Source organism: Lycorma delicatula, chromosome 2 (assembly GCF_047948215.1).
Source record: "Lycorma delicatula isolate Av1 chromosome 2, ASM4794821v1, whole genome shotgun sequence".
NCBI classification, from domain to species: domain Eukaryota; kingdom Metazoa; phylum Arthropoda; class Insecta; order Hemiptera; family Fulgoridae; genus Lycorma; species Lycorma delicatula.
In genome coordinates this window covers 148861003-148881479 of record NC_134456.1, presented here as the reverse complement: position 1 = coordinate 148881479, position 20477 = coordinate 148861003, and the positions used below count along the sequence as shown (strand labels likewise).

At 29.1% G+C, this 20477-nt stretch overlaps 1 protein-coding gene across 1 annotated transcript in view; it reads right to left on the bottom strand.

Moving 5' to 3' along the window:
* The window catches only part of LOC142319313 (proton channel OtopLc-like), a 422996-nt gene extending 419101 nt beyond the window's left edge, over positions 1-3895 (bottom strand). The window contains exon 1 of the mRNA XM_075356452.1: positions 3783-3895. The gene's annotated coding sequence lies outside the window, so the exon portion shown is untranslated. The remainder of the gene's footprint in view (positions 1-3782) is intronic.
* Positions 3896-20477: the final 16582 nt, after the last annotated feature.

Here is a 20477-nt window from a genome sequence, read left to right as displayed (position 1 = left end):
GGAACATCCTTGTCGGACTACCTTTCTTATTACGGCTTCTTTCTTATGTTCTTCAGTTATTACTGTTGCTGTTTGGTTCCTGTAAATGTTAGCAATTGTTCTTCTATCAATGAACCCTAATTTTTTTAAATTCTGAACATTTTATTCCAGTCTGATTTTAAAAGTTTGAACATTTTATCGAACGCCTTTTCCAGGTCTATAAATGGCAAGTATGTTGGTTTGTTTTTCTGTAACCTTCCTTCTACTATTAATCTGAGCGCTAAACTTGCTTCCCTTGTCCCTATACTTTTCCTGAAACCAAATTGGTCTTCTCCTAACACTTCTTCCACTCTCCTCTCAATTCTTCTGTACAGAATTCTAATTAAAATTTTTGATTCATGACTAGTTACGCTAATTGTTCTGTATTCTTCACATTTATCTGCTCCTGCTGTCTTTGGGATCATAATTATAACACTCTTTTTGAAGTCTTGTATATATAAACATTTGAGCTGACGCTGGTTTTGGGGTCTGGGGGGTGTGAAACGCGATGATATGTCGAAATTTTGCGGAAGTCGAATCATGGTACCATTGCAATAGGTAGCTTTTTAATGAAATCTACCTAAAAAGGGAAGTTATAACCTGAACAAAGGTGAAAATTACTTGAAATAACACTATGTAGGTTACATTAGTGAAAATACATTCGTAAAATTTTAATCGGCGATTACGCTCATTTAATGAGAAGTGGATTTTGATATTTTGCTTATATTTTTTAATTTCTTCAGGTTTGTGTAACAGAAGTTATTTAAAATCTTGAATTCATTATCCTTCTTAATCTTATATAATTTTTTTAAAGAATATTTAAAGACGGGAACTGCTAGCGGTACGCTGAGCTACAATCTTGTGTAGCCAAACATCGCTGTTACTCTTACAAAAAAAAAACAGGATACACAACCACCACTCCAACGTAACAAAATAATTCCTTAAGATAAAAAATTACGAAAACAGCTGCCTTAAATAAAAAATACGGTCCATATATCCTATATATAAAATGTATTATCAAACTTAACATATGAATAAAACAGTTCCATTGTGCTTCTTAGGTAGACGTAATAACGCTAATCGCGTGGATAGAATTCCCATTAATGATAATGATAATATTTCTATTGCCCATAAAGCGAAATTTCTGGTTGTATTATTAAATGACATTTTGGGATAATCGAATTCATTCCATTTGCAACAAATGGAAAATTAAACCGTACCGGTACGTTTTAATAAAGTTTATCATTATTATTAAATATTAATTATAATTAATATACTCTCATGTGAAGAATAATGCCATCTTTTGGGGCTCCCTCAAAAAACCAGAACAAGTTTTCGAGATAGAAAAAATGGACTGTCACAGCGCTGTTTGACACCCATAAATATGAACCATCGTAACCGAAATTTAGAAAGTAAAAAAAGTAATAATCTATCAATGTTTTTATATTTATAAATGTACAATCTATGTTTAAAAAAATATCCATTTATTATTAAAAAACTAACAATATCCACCTCTGTTAAACCAGAAAACAGAACTGTTTGACTACAAACGAGAAAAGGCCTTCTTATGCTTCCATAAATTACCGAACCGTTAAAAAAATTGTTCCACCAATTTATTTAAAATATAATTAAAAGATTATCTTTTACAGAAGAAATAATTTTGTAGATGAATTTTAAAATATGAGTAATTAAAAATTTAAATAACAACCTCTGAATATTTTTCCGTTCAGCATGTACGTAAATAATTCTTCAAATAATTTTCATTAACGTTTCTCAAACTGAGAATTATTTTGTAATTATCTTACATATTAACTGTGTTCATGAATTTAATTTATGTTATTAATACGGTTTTTAAGCAGATCTATCTTTTAATTGTAATTAATTATCTATTATGACACTGTTCCGATCCGGGTTTTATCAAGGTTTCCCTTGAACCATCCAGGCAAATGTGGCAGTCTCTTTTTTTATCCATAGAGTAGTATATTTACTCATTCTTGACGTGAATTACATAATGTATTATTATGCACCGATCACAAAAAAAGATTTAATTTATAGAGCGTTACAAAAAAAAAAATTATTTGTTTAGATTTTATAATTAAATTACAAGTAATAAAGTAAAATCTCAGTTCAATACGGACTGATATATTTCTACATTATCTGTAAAATAATAACCCTTATACCAGAAATGAACGTGTTTATTTGTACGATAAGTAAGACTATTCATTGTAAAATAATCTCACATGAAATGCCCGTCATTTAATGAAACTATAATACACGGATATGAATCGTCTTTGTGAAAACGTCAAGCTGCAGTTTACTTCCTCTATGAGCTGTCAATAATATTGTTATCATTGCTTTCTGCTCGCTAGTGTAGAGAAGTTCATCCCCACAGAACAGAACACCGGTTGTCATAGCAACCAAACAACCCTCATCCCACTAAAAACCAGAGCTTAGCAACGCCCTAGACTGCCTGTCTCCCTTTAGATCTGATCTCTACCTGCGCAATGAGTAAAAAAAAAAATATTCATTCATTTAAAAGTAATATTTATAAAAAATCTTATTATCAAATTAATCAAAACAAAATAAAGATATTTTTTATTTCTAGAAAAAAAAATCAATGTTAATACAATATACCGATGCAATTCTTACTTATTTGAATAAATCTTTTGTTGTGTCGGTCATAGGGTCATTCACCTACAAAAATTTAACAGTATCGTATATTTTGGCTCTGTTTAATTACCATTGAATTGTCAACCGATAAAATACGTAATAGCTTAATTTACTCGACTTTTTAATTTAATAACTGTAATTTATTAGTATGAGTAAATTTAAAGTCCACATGTATTCAAAATAAATCGTCTTAGCTCTTAATATTTTATTAATGGTAGATAATTCCGTAAATTATTTCATCTGATTAATTTTACGTTGTTTATTTAATTTTTAATTGCACTTTTACAAAGAGTTAAAGAAAATTTTTAATTAATATTTTTATATAAAGCGTATCGTAATAAAAATTTACTAATGATAAGGAAGTAATGTATGGTAATCGAAGAATATAATTTTACTTGTAAAAAAGATAAACATTTTTTCAAACAGCATTCGTTGTTTTTACTAAGTAATAAGCTGATATGAATATGCTAAACTATAACTATAATAATATTCTAATAACTGTATATGTTATAACTATAATAATAATAACATTATCGAATTTTATAAAATAATAGTTTTTAATGAATTCGCAAGAAAGAATTTAAAGATTAATGAAATAATTTAATTTTTCAACAGTAAAACGCTCATTAACAAAATTGGTCATTCAATTAACAAAGAAAAAATGTTTAAACACAATACAATTTCTAAATAAAAAACAGAGTTCATATGGATTTTATTGTTTTAACTAATTTTAAAAGGTATTAATATAATTTAACTTCTTTAATTTAATAATTTACGAAAAAGGGAAATTTCAAAGTAGTTGGTAAATTTTGAGCTAAAGAAATGAAATATGTGATGTCATTCTGTTTTCATATATACAGACGGATTCTTAAACACAACATTCTCCGATTAAATAACAAACGAAATGCTATTTTACTGGAGTATGTTGAATGATTTTTTTTAAATGAAGAGCTATTTAATCGGTTGGTTATGGTTAATTCCTTTTAAATAACCGCTTTAAAAAAATTGTCTAACCTTAAAATATTTAATCACGTATAAATATAAAAGCATACATAATTAATTAATACAAGAGTGTTACAAAATGTTACAGATACCTTATAAATATTGATGAATTCTTGATTAAAATCTTCAGGCTATCCATAATGATGATGATGATGGCTTTTATTGTAATGATCGTAGAATGTAACTACGTTACTTTATTAAACCGGTTACATATTACAGGTTAGGATATCAAAAGATTGTCTCAATAATCATACACTCAGTCGAAATGTTACACTTCACTGAAAGATAATTTGACAGTTTAGTTACAGAAGACTACCTAGGATTAAAAAAAAAATTATAGCTAAAATCCATAACTAAAATAAAATTAATGTAACAACTACAACTTAATACGAAACAAACGTGTCGGTCAGCTGTTAATATCGGCTTTGATGATTAAAATAGTTTTATCTTTTATCAAGTAATTGATCAGCTGTTTTTAATTTTAATTTTTGCTCTGTTACTGTTAATAAAACAGCAAAAAATGTTTTTTGACATTAAGTATGTTAATGGAAATATTTTAATTCCAATATTCATTATTTTTAATTTTGTATAGTTTTTTTTCTGAAGTTAGTTTAAGAGTTTTTGTCAAACATTTGTCTGGTTTTTTTCTATTTTCTGTTACTTTGTATTTTATATTAATCTTTTAAATTTAGTATAATTATTATATGCTATGCAACCGAAATTATTTGGCTTATAAATTCCAATCTTTATCTTCCTGTATTGTTTTATTCCTTATTTATGTCCCTCCATTATCAAATTAACTAAATGTGAAAGTTATATTTGGTCAATCAACCTAATTGATTTCTTTACAAAATCCTTACACAAATTTCTCTCCTCTCCCCTCATCTTATGACTTCTTAATTTTAAATTACAAACATCCTAACCATCCTATAACAAAAACTACGTCAAAGGTCTATATTCTGTTTTCTCTGTTGACCATGGTTTATTACTATAAAGTGTTTTGCAATTTGCATAATTATCTTCAAGAATTATTTTATAATACTTACATCTGCAAATGACTGTGGCCAACTAATTTTTTTCATTAAAAGTCTGCTTTTGGTATCTAACTTTTCATTCAGCTTTTTTAATTTTACAACATAAAGAATAAAATTCTGTTAATGTCATATTAGTGGTGTTCCTTTATTTTAATAGTTACTTCTCTATTTTCTTTCATATTTCATAAACTTTAAATAAGATTATTACATTTTCAAATTGAGTTTTTTCCCTTATTTATTTTTTGTTTAGAGCAAAAGAACAGTATCAGAAATATTTGCTCAATTTTTTTCTTTGATTAGTTATTCCAGTCTCAAAATTCTTCTTCAATTTCTGAATTGTTTCTTCTGTGTACGAATTGAAAAACAAAGAGTATAGAGCACATCCTTGTATCACTCTTTTGTAAGGGAGAGTTTGCTTTCCTTTATCTTTAATTCATTACACCTACATGGTACTTGAACAAATTGAATGTAAATCTTTTTTTTCCAATACTTCAACCCAGTTTTCCTTTAGAAAATTTTAGACATTTTATTTTACTCTACATTATTAGATTTCTTTTTCACATCTACAAGCATAATTTAGATGGATTTTCTTTTCTTAACATTCCCGTCTAAGATTATTTTGAGATCCAAAATATCTTGCTTATGTTCTTTTCAAAAATGTACTAAACAGACTTTTATTTTGATTGGTACATAATGATGCATTATGTCGATCACATCATTAATAGGTAGATATGGTACTCTTTAGATAAAATAAAGGAACTCTCCTAGTATTTAGCTGGATGAATCAAGGGAAACCATAGTACCTAAAACCTTCATCTTAGCAGCATAAGGGTGGAAGGATTTTTTGTAGAGGATGTGTGAAAGACCTGAACAAATTTAAGATATTTATTGTACACCTTGTTAACAATGAGAATAAAACACATGATCAATCACGTGTGAATCAAGCACGTGAAATAGTTGATAATGTACCTGATTTTATGAAGAATGAAGTTAGCAAAATTAGAGGATGATAAACATTTAATACACATCCAAAAATGTGGAGAAAGAACCACTGAAGCTGCAGCTTGTGGGATTTAAAAATCACAAATCCAAAAACTTTGAAAAGAAAAGCAGGATCTTCTTAATCTAAATCACAGTCATGCTCATTCAGCAAACCAAAAAAAAGTGTAAACAACGTACAAAATCAGTTAGTAAATAAGATAGTTTTGATCAAGGCATTGTATAAGTCAAACAATTAATGAGTTTCATGCAGAAAATAATGAATTGCCTATATTAAATAAATTACACGATGAACTTCAAAAGAGTGTTCAATTTAAAGGTTGAAGAACTACAATAGCAGCTATCCTGGAACAGTTAGGCTTTGTGGTGTAAAACTGAGAAAGAAGACATCTGGTGCAAAAAGATGGAAGGAATATTTAAGAAAAATGAGAGATTTCTGTAAAGAAAATTCTTTGATTGTTTATTTGGACAAATCATATATTTTAACATCCTATTTGACTACAAAATCATTGTCAGATGACAGTGGTACAGGAACAAATGTGCCAATTAAAGGTGATTGCTTAATCATAATCCATGCTAGAGGATAAATAGGGTTCATTCTAATTGCGTTGTTAAATTGTAAAACGAGTTCGAAAAGCAGTGACTATCATGACAGTGTTAACACCAACAATTTCATGAAGTGAGCATCTGAAAAATTAATTCCTAGTCTTTTCCACAGTCACTGGTTGTTATCGATAATGCGCCATACCACAATTCACTTCTAGAGAAGCCTCCGAATTCAAATAATAAGAAAAGTGGCATGATTAATTGGTTAAAAAAGAACAGTATTCCGTTTAATAAAGCAATGTTAAATATACAATTATATGACATAATTAAACCACATACAAATTGAAAAATAAAGTACCATTTTGATGAACTATTAAAAAACACAGCATAAGGTTCTGTGACTTACACCTTACCATCCTGATTTAAATCCAATCGAGATGGTACGGTCAGCTCTGAAAAGATATGTTTGTAATAATAACACATGTCAGGTATTAAAAACTTTTCTGAGGAAAAAATAAATGAAATGTTTATGGATGATTGGAAACCACATTACAAACATGTAAAAAAAGCTGAAACTGAGTATAAGAAGATGGAACCGCTAATCGATGAAATGACGGATAAATTTATCATACATCTAGACAGTGGTAGGAAAAGTGACCGTTCCAATGAAGACAGAGAAGATGATGAACTTGAACAGGAACTGGAAAAATAATGCAAATTTCAAGTAAGTGTTAATGATAATAATAGTATGACCAACAATGAATACAACCATATAAAAGAAAAGATTTAAAAATTCTAAATAATGAAAAATTGTAAATGTTTTACAAAAAAGAATTGTACAATAACAGTCATACATCTAATTTAGTGTAATTATGGATACAATATACATTCAAGCACTAGTTAAATTTTTTTTAGTTTAAAAATATAGCTAAATTAAAATTCTTGTTTCTGCAATCTTTATTTATTGAATTGTTAATACTAATTATATAACAATTAAACATGAAAACATTAATAAATTAAAAGTGCAAATAAATAAAAACACATTAAATAAAAACACAACAATTAATTAAAAAACCACAATTATTGTTGTTCTATTAGATGGGTACAAATGTTTTCAGATTCAGTAATAATGCAACACAAGCATTTATTTTCATTGTACACACTACACATACATATGTGCATTTAATCTAGATAACTATTTGGATCCTAAAACATAAAAATTTGCTAAAAACCCAATACCCTATTTTTAACATGGTCACCATAAGTTCTCTTTAGTTATATTTGCCAGAAAAAAGGAACATTCATTTTTTTAAAAATTCATCATTTACTATCATGTATTACTTAGAATTTAGGACTGCATGAAATAAAAAGAACCCAATTACACTTTAAAGGGTTTTGGTATACCACTGAAACTGAGTCATGGTTTTGGCCTCTGAACCCATCCTACTCCTCGACAACCTGAAAAGAATGCTTTGATATACATTGTTCCATTTTTGCTTGATGTAGTACTGCATTAATTCACCAGAACAAGAATATATTTACTTTATTCTACCATACATTTACTGAGTTTATCATGAATGGCCATGAAATCCATATAAACAGGATTTTGATATGATCTTTCATGAAAAGTCTAACATGACTGTTAAGAGCTTGAAGATACTGTGATACATTACTTGACATTTATTAATATTTGTTATTGAATAAAATAAACAATAATTGGTTTTTTTTCATAAATGTTTAATTACTTTAATTTCATAAAAAGCAATGCATTTTATTTTAACAAACTGAATCATCACTAAAAAAATTGTTTGTTTAAAAAACTTTTCCTTTACTTTTTTTACTACTGTTCTCTAATAGTAATACATATAAAGTAGTAAATATACTATTTTGTAGTTTCTATATAAAATATATATATATATTTGTATTTAGTCTATATCCTACATCCTTAATTATCTGTTTATACGATTAATGAATTCCAAGTCTTTGATTTCAGTTTTTCCAATACTAATTACAAGCTATAAACTTTTTGATCTTTAAATCCTTTTAGGTTTCTCTTTAAATACCATCTGAAGCAATAAGTTAATCAGCTTATCAGCTGTTTTTCAGAATGGAAAATCTTTTTTATAGAATGAATAGTTGTTTAAGTGAAATTTAAAAGCAGAACCTATTATACATGATAAAAAAATAAAATATGATTATTGGTATGGTAGCAACCTTAAAAGCTAACAATGTTTTTTTTTTAAAAGGATATTATGTGTTTATACGCAAAGAAAGTAATCAGTTTTGGTTCAAGGAATAATATATAATAAAACGGGTAATTGTTCAAAAACTTAAAACTTAGTTATGTATTCCTAATTTCATATCTATCTGAAATCAAAATTTTTGGAAATATTTTCATATCGGTTTTCTAAACTTGTAGAGTATATATGTTCAGAAAAGTACAAATTATGCTACAATTTTTTTATTTATTTTTTTCTCTAAGTTTTACAATTTATAGGATAAATGGACTTAGGAGACTACATTTCTATTTTTATTAAATTATTTTAAAATAAAAAGATATAATTAAAACAGTTGAAAGAAACCATAGTCACTATAAATAAATTTAATATTTAAAATGATTAATAATATATTTTTTTTTTTTTTTGTCTTCAGTCATTTGACTGGTTTGATGCTACTCTCCAAGATTCCCTATCTAGTGCTAGTCGTTTCATTTCAGTATACCCTCTACATCCTACATCCCTAACAGTTTGTTTTACATATTCCAAACGTGGCCTGCCTACACAATTTTTTCCTTCTACCTGTCCTTCCAATATTAAAGCGACTATTCCAGGATGCATTAGTATGTGGCCTATAAGTCTGTCTCTTCTTTTAACTATATTTTTCCAAATGCTTCTTTCTTCATCTATTTGCCGCAATACCTCTTCATTTGTCACTTTATCCACCCATCTGATTTTTAACATTCTCCTATAGCACCACATTTCAAAAGCTTCTAATCTTTTCTTCTCAGATACTCCGATTGTCCAAGTTTCACTTCCATATAAAGCGACACTCCAAACATACATTTTCAAAAATCTTTTCCTGACATTTAAATTAATTTTTGATGTAAACAAATTATATTTCTTACTGAAGGCTCGTTTCGCTTGTGCTATTCGACATTTTATATCGCTCCTGCTTCGTCCATCTTTAGTAATTCTACTTCCCAAATAACAAAATTCTTCTACCTCCATAATCTTTTCTCCTCCTATTTTCATATTCAGTGGTCCATCTTTGTTATTTGTACTACATTTCATTACTTTTGTTTTGTTCTTGTTTATTTTCATGCGATAGTTCTTGCGTAGGACTTCATCTATGCCGTTATTGTTTCTTCTCTATCCTTTTTACTCTCGGCTAGAATTACTATATCATCAGCAAATCGTAGCATCTTTATCTTTTCACCTTGTACTGTTACTCCGAATCTAAATTGTTCTTTAACATCATTAACTGCTAGTTCCATGTAAAGATTAAAAATTAACGGAAATAGGGAACATCCTTGTCGGACTCCTTTTCTTATTACGGCTTCTTTCTTATGTTCTTCAATTGCTACTGTTGCTGTTTGGTTCCTGTACATGTTAGTAATTGTTCTTCTATCTCTATATTTGAACCCCAATTTTTTTAAAATGCTGAACATTTTATTCCAGTCTATGTTATCAAATGCCTTTTCTAGGTCTATAAACGCCAAGTATGTTGGTTTGTTTTTCTTTAATCTTCCTTCTACTATTAATCTGAGGCCTAAAATTCCTTCCCTTGTCCCTATACTTTTCCTGAAACCAAATTGGTCTTCTCCTAACACTTCTTCCACTCTCCTCTCAATTCTTCTGTATAGAATTCTAGTTAAGATTTTTGATGCATAACTAGTTAAACTAATTGTTCTGTATTCTTCACATTTATCTGCCCCTGCTTTCTTTGGTACCACGACTATAACACTTTTTTTGAAGTCTGACGGAAATTCCCCTTTTTCATAAATAATATAATAATAAAAGTTAATTTATATCTAAATAACTTGCCAACAAGTAGAAGTAAAGGCAAAACATCTTGAAAGATGTACTTCTCAGTCAAAAAGTTAACCTTTAATAATTATTTACGATTTTCTAAATTACTTTACAATTTACTGTTTACTTTTTTAATTACTATTTTATTAAACCATTCATATAGAATAATTTTTTTTTACTGGATAATACTTAAAATAAGCAATTAAAATTATTAGAATAGAAATTAATTACTAATTTATGACATTGGCATTCATACATTTTAATTCTTAGTATATCAAGAAGTCTAGGTTTCCTGAAAAGTCACAGGTTTAGCTACCACAGATTTGGTAAAGTTATTGTTACCCAAAAATTAATTACGAAAAAGAGGGAGGTTAAAGATAAGATCATTAACTAAAAAAGATACTACCTCTGAATCATGGTAATTGAACATCATATCAAACAGCATTTTTGACCCAAAACGATCATTATTTTGTTATTTTATCTGGTGAAAAGAGAAAACAAAGTATTTAACTGTTCCTCTAAAAGGAATTATTAGATATCAAAATATGGATGGTAAAAGTACAGTTTTATTATCAATAATAATGTGGGAATGTGGGTTTGAGTAGCTATACTATGAAAGTTTCATTTTTCTGTTTTTAGCCTCTGGAACCACCATAAGGTATTACTTCGAGGATGAGTGAGAATGATATGTATGAATGAAAATGAAGTGTAGTCTTGTACGGTCTCAGGTTGATTGTTCCTGAAATGTGTGGTCAATTGAAACCCAACCACCAAAGAACACGGTATCCATGATCTAGAATTCAAATCCAAATCCATATAAAGTATGTAAGCTTAAAAAGATAATTAAAATATTTCAGCAACAATTAAAATATTAGGAAATATTAAAACTCAGTTCGATAAGAAATTGAAATTAAAATGCAGACAGTTTAATTTCAATGAATGCTAAGCATACAAATTTTTGGGGTCAGTAATGACATTTTAAATTAAAAGTTATGTACATTTTTTGCAATGTTTTTTCTAGTTATTTTTGATTTCATAATATCTTAACAGACTAAGATCCTAAAAGACAAAGCAAAAGTTTCATTAATCTAATATGATACAGATTTTAGTGATAATAACAATTTCATACAAACTTCACAATTATGATTTATAGGTGAATAAATAAAATTGTAATAAGTGAAAATTAAGATATTGTTAATATCTGAAACAATTTACAATTTTTTCTCAGAATGAAAGAATTAAAAAGAAAGGAAAGTTTAAGTTGACAGAGAAATTGGATATGTCTTGAGGGATATAAAATAATTTTCATCATCAGAGCTCAAATGAAAAAGTGCAATTAAAAAATACTTTATGATAAATATACTTTTTAACAAAGAATATAGTGTTAAGGAAAACAGGGAATTCAGGAAAGAAGTAACAAAGAAATTAACAGATAATTGATAAAAACTAAATTTTAAATTAAGCAAGCTTCTTTTCTACAAATCAGTTAACAATGATTTAAGCATTATTAAAAATAATTTTTACTCATTTAGAAATTTTACAGTTTTTCATGTTCAATAGTGCATTGTAGATATAGAGACTAATACATTTGATTAATACATTTGTAGGTATGAGATCACTCATTTGAGTTAAATGAGTGATATTTATTAATGGGTTCAATAATGTGTGTGCTTTATTATTGTTTTTTTTTTTTTACTAAAACCAAGAAAACTGGTTATCAGACTTGCATTCAGATAACTTGGTTATGGACTTCCATTCAGATAGAAATTATTGATGTAATTCTAGTACAAATAAAAAGCAGTGCACTAGGCCTATAGGTGACAGCACTATAAAAAAAACACGCCACTTGCTGTACTCAAAGGTGGTGTGGAAATTGGCAAACAAACTTTTCAATTACTTATTAAGCTATAAAGAACCTTAAAGTTTAACCTTATGTACATATAAATTTATGTTTGTGTCGATGACAAAATTCTTGTGTATATCCTGGGCTGTCATATTTAATTAAAAATTTGCAATGTATTATACTCGTTTTTATGCTCCATAGGATCAAATTGGGAAAATTACAAATGTTTTACTCCATTCTGAAGGATTTTTTAAAAACATTCAGCAAAATTTAAATAAATTAAACTTGGTTTGGGTTAAAGTTGTTTACGTTGTGTGTAAAATCATTATTCATTGTATTAACAAAACTAATATTTACGAGGGTTATTTTTTTTTTCAAGGTCCGATCGGTCACGAAATTAAAACCACAGTGAAAATAAAAATGTTTTTATTTGTAACAAGTACTTACATAGTTACGCTATTTCTCTACATAGTCGTCACTCCGATTTAGACATTTGTCGTAGCGTGGTACCAACTTTCCAATACCCTCGACATAGAACGGAGCCGCCTGTGTTTTCAGCCATGTTTCTACGCTGGTCCGCAGCTCGATGTCTGTGCAAAAATTTTGTCCTTCTAGCCAGCGTTTCATGTGAGCAAAGAGGCGAAAATCAGATGGAGCCAAGTCGGGGCTGTGATCAAACACTTCCCAACGAAAACGCTGCAGGAGCTTCTTTGTTACAGCTGCAGTGTGCGGCCGAGCATTGTCATGGAGAAAGACAATGCCTGATAACAACATTCCTCTCCGCTTATTCTGAATTGCCCTTCGTAGACGTTAAAGTATCACACAGTATGAGGCTGCAGTGATGGTCGTGCCACGTTCCATGAATTCCACCAAGAGAACTCCATTCCGGTCCCAGAACACAGTAGCCATTCACTTTCTGTTGGAAAACGTTCGCTTGAACTTCTTTGGTTTACTGGGAGAATGAGAATGCATCCACTGTTTGGATTATTCTTTTGTTTCTTCAGTTTCAAAATGGACCCATGTCTCGTCCCCTGTGACAATTTTGTTCAAAAAATCTTCTCTGTCATTGTGGTAGCGCTGGAGAAACGTTAGGGAGGCGTCCATTCTCATTGTTTTGTGATGGTCGGACAGCATCTTGGGAACCCATCTCGCACACAGTTTGCAGTACTGAAGTCTCTCATTCACACTGGTGTAGAGAGCTGACCTTGAAATTTCAGGAAACGTATCACTCAATGCAGAAATTGTGAACTGACAATTTTCTCAAATTGCCTCATCCACTCGCTCAACGAGATGATCGGTTGACACTCGCTTCCTTCCCTGACCGCCTGCAACATGTACATCTGCACGTCCTGCTTTAAAGTTCCTGCACCATTGTCGCACTTTGCTGTCACTCATTGAAGTTTCACAGTACACATTACTTATTTGTCGATGAATTTCAGCTGCATTACACCCCTCAGCCTGAAGAAATCGAATTACCGCACGCACTTCACACTTGGCGGTAGATGCTATTGTTGTAGACATATTTACGTGCTAGCTGCGTGTTCAGAACTAAACCAAGTGACGCGGCGTGATTGAAGGCCATACTAGAGACGCTGCGCAACACATATGCGCAAAGGTTCATCCAATTTTTGCGCGGGTTTTTATTTCGCGACCGATCGTAACTTGAAAAAAAAATAACCCTTGTATGGGTAAATATAAGGTGTAGATAAAAATAATATATATTAGTGTATTTAATTATATTTGGGCAAACATTATATTGTTGAACGTTTGTAATTATTCAACTATATATGGACTCATAAGTACTGATTTTGTGTATATTATAAATCAAAGTATTTTACATTCATTTAAAATTAAAATAGTTTATGAAATAGAACTTTTTAAAGGAAATAACATTTATTATAAAAGTAAGGTAAATAACATAAAAATTTGTGAATGCTGTACATTGCAGCTTAATTTATAAATTTCATATCAGTTTTAAGTGATTACTTAAGAGCAAACAAACAAGTTTTTCAGAAATCTATTTAAGAAATAAAAAGAACTAAGTGGATATTTACGAAAATACTGAAAATAAGGCACTTTACATAAATATGAAAATAGTTTTGAATAATTTACAGACAAAAAAGTATGAAAATGGGGATTCATCAAAGATTATTTCATTTACTGTAGATATCCAACATGTCAGAGCTTGTATCAGAATAAAATTTTAAAAAATCCAATTTTGAAATAGCTGATCTCTGTGATGGAGTGCTATTGTCTTGGTCTTTCATCTCGGGTCCCTGGATTTAAATTTTGGTCAGGCATAGTATTTTTCATATGCTACAAAATTCCATTTCCATATTCCCACATATAAGCTTCAATAGCTATTGCAGTAAATGAATTATTCATTTAAAGAAAAACACAGATGAAAAATGAAGCCAGAAAATATATTTAAAAACTTACTTTTTAAAAGAAAAATAATACTTTAAGTTGTATTCATTATTAATTGTATTAATTATATTAAAAATTAAGTTGTAATATTCTGTTATTCTTATATAATATTATCAGAGATAATATTTATGTTGAATAGCAGTATAAAAATCTTATTATTTCTGAACTGTATTGTAATTCTCATATAAAGTTTTTACTACCTTGCTCATTAGCTAATTTGTCAAATTTATTGATCAACAGGCTGTAGTGTAATGCTATTTATATAACTGATATAAATCAAAGTTTGTCATCAACTATAACTAGAAAAATGTTTTTTTCTTAACTACAGGTGTTTCCAAATAATGGTTACTCAAGTTCATACTCTTTCACTTTTTATTGAAATAAGAATTAAAGGTTGTTATTGTAGGAAATAATATAAAGTAAACAATTTTAAAAATATAAATTAAGATTTTTAACATTAAATTATTTATAAAATTACATTAATTACTTAAATGTAATATTATAAAAATTATGACTAAATTCAAACTATACACATACGATCAATGAATTAATTTCTTAATTCATATTATTTAAATCAAAAAAGTTGATTTATTAAAGTAAACAACTAAAACAATAGTATGCAAAAAATTTATATATATTATTCATTAATTGACATAAGTTACTTGTGTACACATTAATTTATATTAAAATTAAAGTGAATTTATTTTTAAATTTCTTAATTACCATTACTTTATTTAAAAATGAGTATTATCTATTCATAAAATATATCTCAATGTAAATTAATTAGAATAATCTAAATTCTTTTTTTTTCAGTATGAAGATTATGTTAATGAATAAGAACAACTTATGACAGAAGAAATACATTTGATTTATTCATAGTATCTAGTTAGAATTGAGTCAGTAAGAAAGAGAGCTTTATTAATATATTGCCAAATGTAAAGATTATATTTTATATACTGGAAAAAATATAAAAAAGGAAAGCTGTATATCAAGTAAAGTCATTTATGTATTTGGAATGTTTGATAGACTTGGAATGCAAGCTGTGTGAGACAGGTGAAACAAACCCCTATTGGTAAATGAAAAGATCTTTCACAACGGTAAAAGGATTACTATTGGCAAGAAGGATCCTGATTGAACTAAAGAAATAATTTGATGTAGAATACAATCATATGATTTTGAATCAACAGTTAGAAAGAGGAAACAAATTATTAGTTTCGAAATATGGTTCTGGAAAAGAGTAGAAAAAGACAGAAAAAACTATAAATTATTGTTATGATTTAAGAGAGATAATTTGATAAAGTTGATAAAGAAGAGGAACATTTCTTTATTGTGGCTTAAGCTACGTAGAAAATCTTACAGAGGGAAAAGTGAAAGGAAGAGGAGGAAGAAGCACTTGTTTTTTAATACAGTACAATAGGAAGGGAATAAGCTACTAGGTAATAAAAGAAAATGTTCACTACTAAAAAGGACATTCAGTCCTTTTTAGGACCTGAATTTGAAAGCATGAAACTTAAGGTAGAGATTATGAAGTAAAGAGCTGATACATGGATGCACTTTCTGTTACAATAAAACATAACAATTCACGGACCACCGCACTAAAAATGCTCAATGCACTCCATCCATCTTGGTGTGGGTGTTTTGTTCAAGCCCCCTGTGGTAAGTCTGCTGATGGACGGTGGAGAGCCATCTCTTTGTAATAGATGGAAGTAAACGATATGCTCCTATGTGGCTTTCATTAAAGCACAACCAATTCATCCAACCTTTGATGTGGTATTTTCCAACCAGCATGTTAATCAATACCAGGAACAGTTGAGATTTACTGCTCTAAGCATCAGAGCTCAACACCTTTTCTCAGCTCTAAATACACGATTACCTCCAGTTCTTACTGTTACTCCATGTTATTATCCCCCCTTAGTAGCCTTCTCTCATTTACTTCTTTGATCTTTGTCAGTATAATAAACAGAACACAAATCCAGTTATCTTACAAAACAATTTTATAATATTATAAATAGCATGAATCCTGATGTAACAGTTTATACGGATGGCTCTAGAAATGTTAATTCTGTTGGTTGTGTCTTTGTTGTTGATAACAGAACACAAAAGTTTGGCCTTTTCAACATCACCAGTTTAGTACAAAACTATCCCATTAAGAAGGCCTTACATATAATTGGCCCAAAATATCGACATGTTCTTGTTTGCTCAGATTCCATGAGTGCCCTACAGGCGAGTACTCCCTGATGAGTGTACTCTAGACACCCTACTGTCTGTGAGATTCATTGTGTCATTTTGCAAATGATGTAATACAACAGTGAGCTTCTGCTGAATCCCCAGTCATGTAAGAATTCCAGGCAATGAGCACAGAGATATTGTGGCAAAGGAGGCTTGTTTCTGGCCTCCTTTCACTAATTGTGTCACTTTTAATGATCTTGTATGTTTCATGAAGAGGGCGGTTCATGATGAATGGCAAAGTGATTGGGATGGGATTGCCATGAACAAACTTCATCCAATTAAGAACATTGTTTGATCATGGAGCTCCTCATGCAGAAACCATCGAGAGGAGGTTATCCGCTGTTTGTGAATAGGGTACACTAGGCTCTCTCATGGATATGTGATGACTCAAACAGATCCACCAGTTTGTGCTTGCTGCGACTGCCAACTGACAGTGCACCACATCCTTATGAATGGCATCTGTTATGTGGGCATTACGTCGCAAGTTTAAGCTGGGAGCTTTTGAATTATTCCAGAGGACAATGAAATGTTTTTATCTTATGTATTACGGTTTCTTACAGCCACTCAATAATCTAAATTTCTGTAATGTATATGAGCTATTCATGTCAATTGCTGTATAGCAGTTGAAATTTTAGTATTTTAATTGAGACTTAAAATATGATATATGTTTATTACAACAAACATGTCAGGTCCAGGCAATGATAACACCGAAGCGATTTTAGCCCAGAAAAAAAATTCTTTCTCAGTGTATATATCAGTACCAAATTAAACTAATAGTATTTACAATTAATTAAATTATAATAAATAATAATTTTAGTCATACTTTAATCAAACTATTATCATACATTGCATGAGTTTAATTAGTAGATTAATTTAGATTTCAAAAGATATTATAAAATATCAAACAAATTTTCACAAATTACACTTGCATCTTAATTTACTCCCATATGGGGAGATGTTTGCAAAAGTAATAGTTGCATATTGTATCACTCGACCTTAGTAACTGTGCAAAATTTCATCAATAGGCAATGTCAGGAAGTATGTTAAATTATTACACCCACAAACTTAATTTTCATCCTTAATTTACCCCCGTACAGAAGATGTTTGCAAAAGTAATGGTGGAATATTGTATTGTCAGTGTTATTTTTAAATGTATCGGAAAAGTAATATTGTTGCTATAAAAGAAAGTCTTTCAATTTAAATTCAATTAAATTGGTGGTTAGATTTTTTAAATAGTTCAATAATTTATAAACAAAAATTGTGACAGTAGCGTAATAAGGATCAGAAGCATAATAAAACCCACCGGGTTGGTCTAGTGGTGAACGCGTCTTCCCAAATCAGCTGATTTGGAAAGCCGAGAGTTCCAGCGTTCAAGTCCTAATAAAGCCAGTTATTTTTACATGGATTTGAATACTAGATTGTGGATACCAGTGTTCTTTGGTGGTTGGGTTTCAATTAACCACACATCTCAGGAATAGTCGAACTGAGAATGTAAAAGACTACACATCCTTTACACTCATACATATCATCCTCATTCATCCTCTGAAGTATTATCTAAACGGTAGTTACCGGAGGCTAAACAGGAAAAGAGAGAGAGAAGCATAATAAGGATATTTTTCCTAAGCCAAAAAATTGTGTTCAGTTATATAACAATTGTTAGAAAACACTTCTGTCGTCTTAAACAGATTTGAATACTAGGTCGTGGATACCAGTGTTCTTTGGTGGTTGGGTCAATTAATTACACATCTCAGGAATGATCAACCTGAGACTGTACAAGACTACACTTCATTTACATTTATACACATCATCCTCATTCATCCTCTGAAGTAATACCTTACAGTGGTTCTAGAGGGTAAATAGTAAAAAAAGAAAGAAAACGTTCTCTTGTCTTGTTTATAGAGGTGAATATTGTTATTATTTTTAAGAAAAAGTGAATATTTTTTTAATAGAGATTACACAAGAAAAAGCTAATATTTTTAGTTTTCTAAATATCTCAAATTTTTAAAAGAATTCAAACTTACTTTAAAAGTTAGAATTAACAATACTATATTAGTGCTTAGTTGTTTTAAAAATACTATGCTAATTAAATACCATTATTTGTCATTTCTCTTCATTTTAATGAAACAAAATTTCTCTTTATTTTTTTATTTATTATTTTGTTTTTGTATATTTGTTTTATGTATTAGCGCTAGCATTTTACAACTTTCTTTTCATTTTTTTATTGTTTTACTTATTAAAAAGGTTAAGATGTTTTAATTTTATAGTTATTATAGTAAAAATTTAGTTAAAAAGATTTTAGTTGTCACATCTTTAATCAGATTTTTATTGCTTAGTAAACCTTTTTTAAAATATGAAAAGTAAAAATGTAAATTTCTTGTTTTAAATTAATTATATCTTATCAATATTAATTACTTAACTTCATATAATTTAAAACATGAAACTTTAAGATCAACTAAAAACAATAAATGTATTAAAATCAGAACATTATTAACAGTTGGATGATAGATAATTGTGAAATTGTTAGCCTTTGCTGAAAATCAAAGTAGTGATTAATAACATTTGTCATTAGCTGACAAATTCTCTTGGGATGATCAAATTGATTTTTTGAAACCTACATCTGACTTATTAATTGTATAAAACACACTATTTGAGAAAAGTGGCAAGTTGATTGGATTGCTGTAGTAGATAATAAATTATGGCACATTAAAAACTCTGTGTTTCCATGGGATTCCTCATGCAGAAAAATTCTTCAAGAGGAAGTGGTCCTCTGCCAACTGCGGATGGGACATATGAGAGCTACGTATGGGTACCTGATATCAGCAGAAAATGCACCACAATGCATAAGATGCAGCTGCTGCTTAACAGTGTGCTTATCCTTGTGGATTGTGTATGTAAATGCAACCTTGGGTTGTAAATTTAAATTGCCCAGAAACATTCGTCGAATTCTGGGCAATGATAAGGAAGTTTTAAAAACCAGATGTTTCTATTTTTACAATGTATTAGTACTGTGCATAAAATTTAATAATTTTGTACTGGGGAGGATTTTTAAATGTAGTTTTTTTTTCTTTTAATTGTTATAATTTTTATGTTAGTTTTTTATTCTGTTATCCAAGAAGAGGCCCCTACACCCCCTCGAGCTTTGTTAAATTTTATTTATGATTATTTAAATTTTATATGTAGTTTTTTGTTTTTATTTTTGTTTCTTTTTAAATAAAATTATCTTACTGTTATTATTGCACTGTAATTTTTGTTGTAAGTTTTTTGTGATATTTTATCTTTGAAATTAGTTGTAAGTTTTAGCCTTTATTTTTAATATTTTAGTTTTAATCTCATGTCAGTTTTTTGTGGTTGTTATAATATGATATTTTAGCTGTGATAATAGTTGTAAGTTTTTGTTTTTAGTGTAGCTTTTTAGTTATGTTTTTTCTTTTATTTTTTAATGAAAACACGCAAGCATTTTTCGCTCTGAAAATAAAAAAAAACCCACTAAAACCAGATAACAGAACTGCTCTCTTGTAACAAAATATTATAATATTTTGCCTTATGAGAAAGGGCATTATGATTTTGTTGCCATTATTAATAAATTACCAAACCATTTAAAAATTCTTTCCATCACTTTATTTAAAATAGAAAATATTTTTTTTTACAAAAAGTATATTAGTCAATGGATTTTTAAGTAAT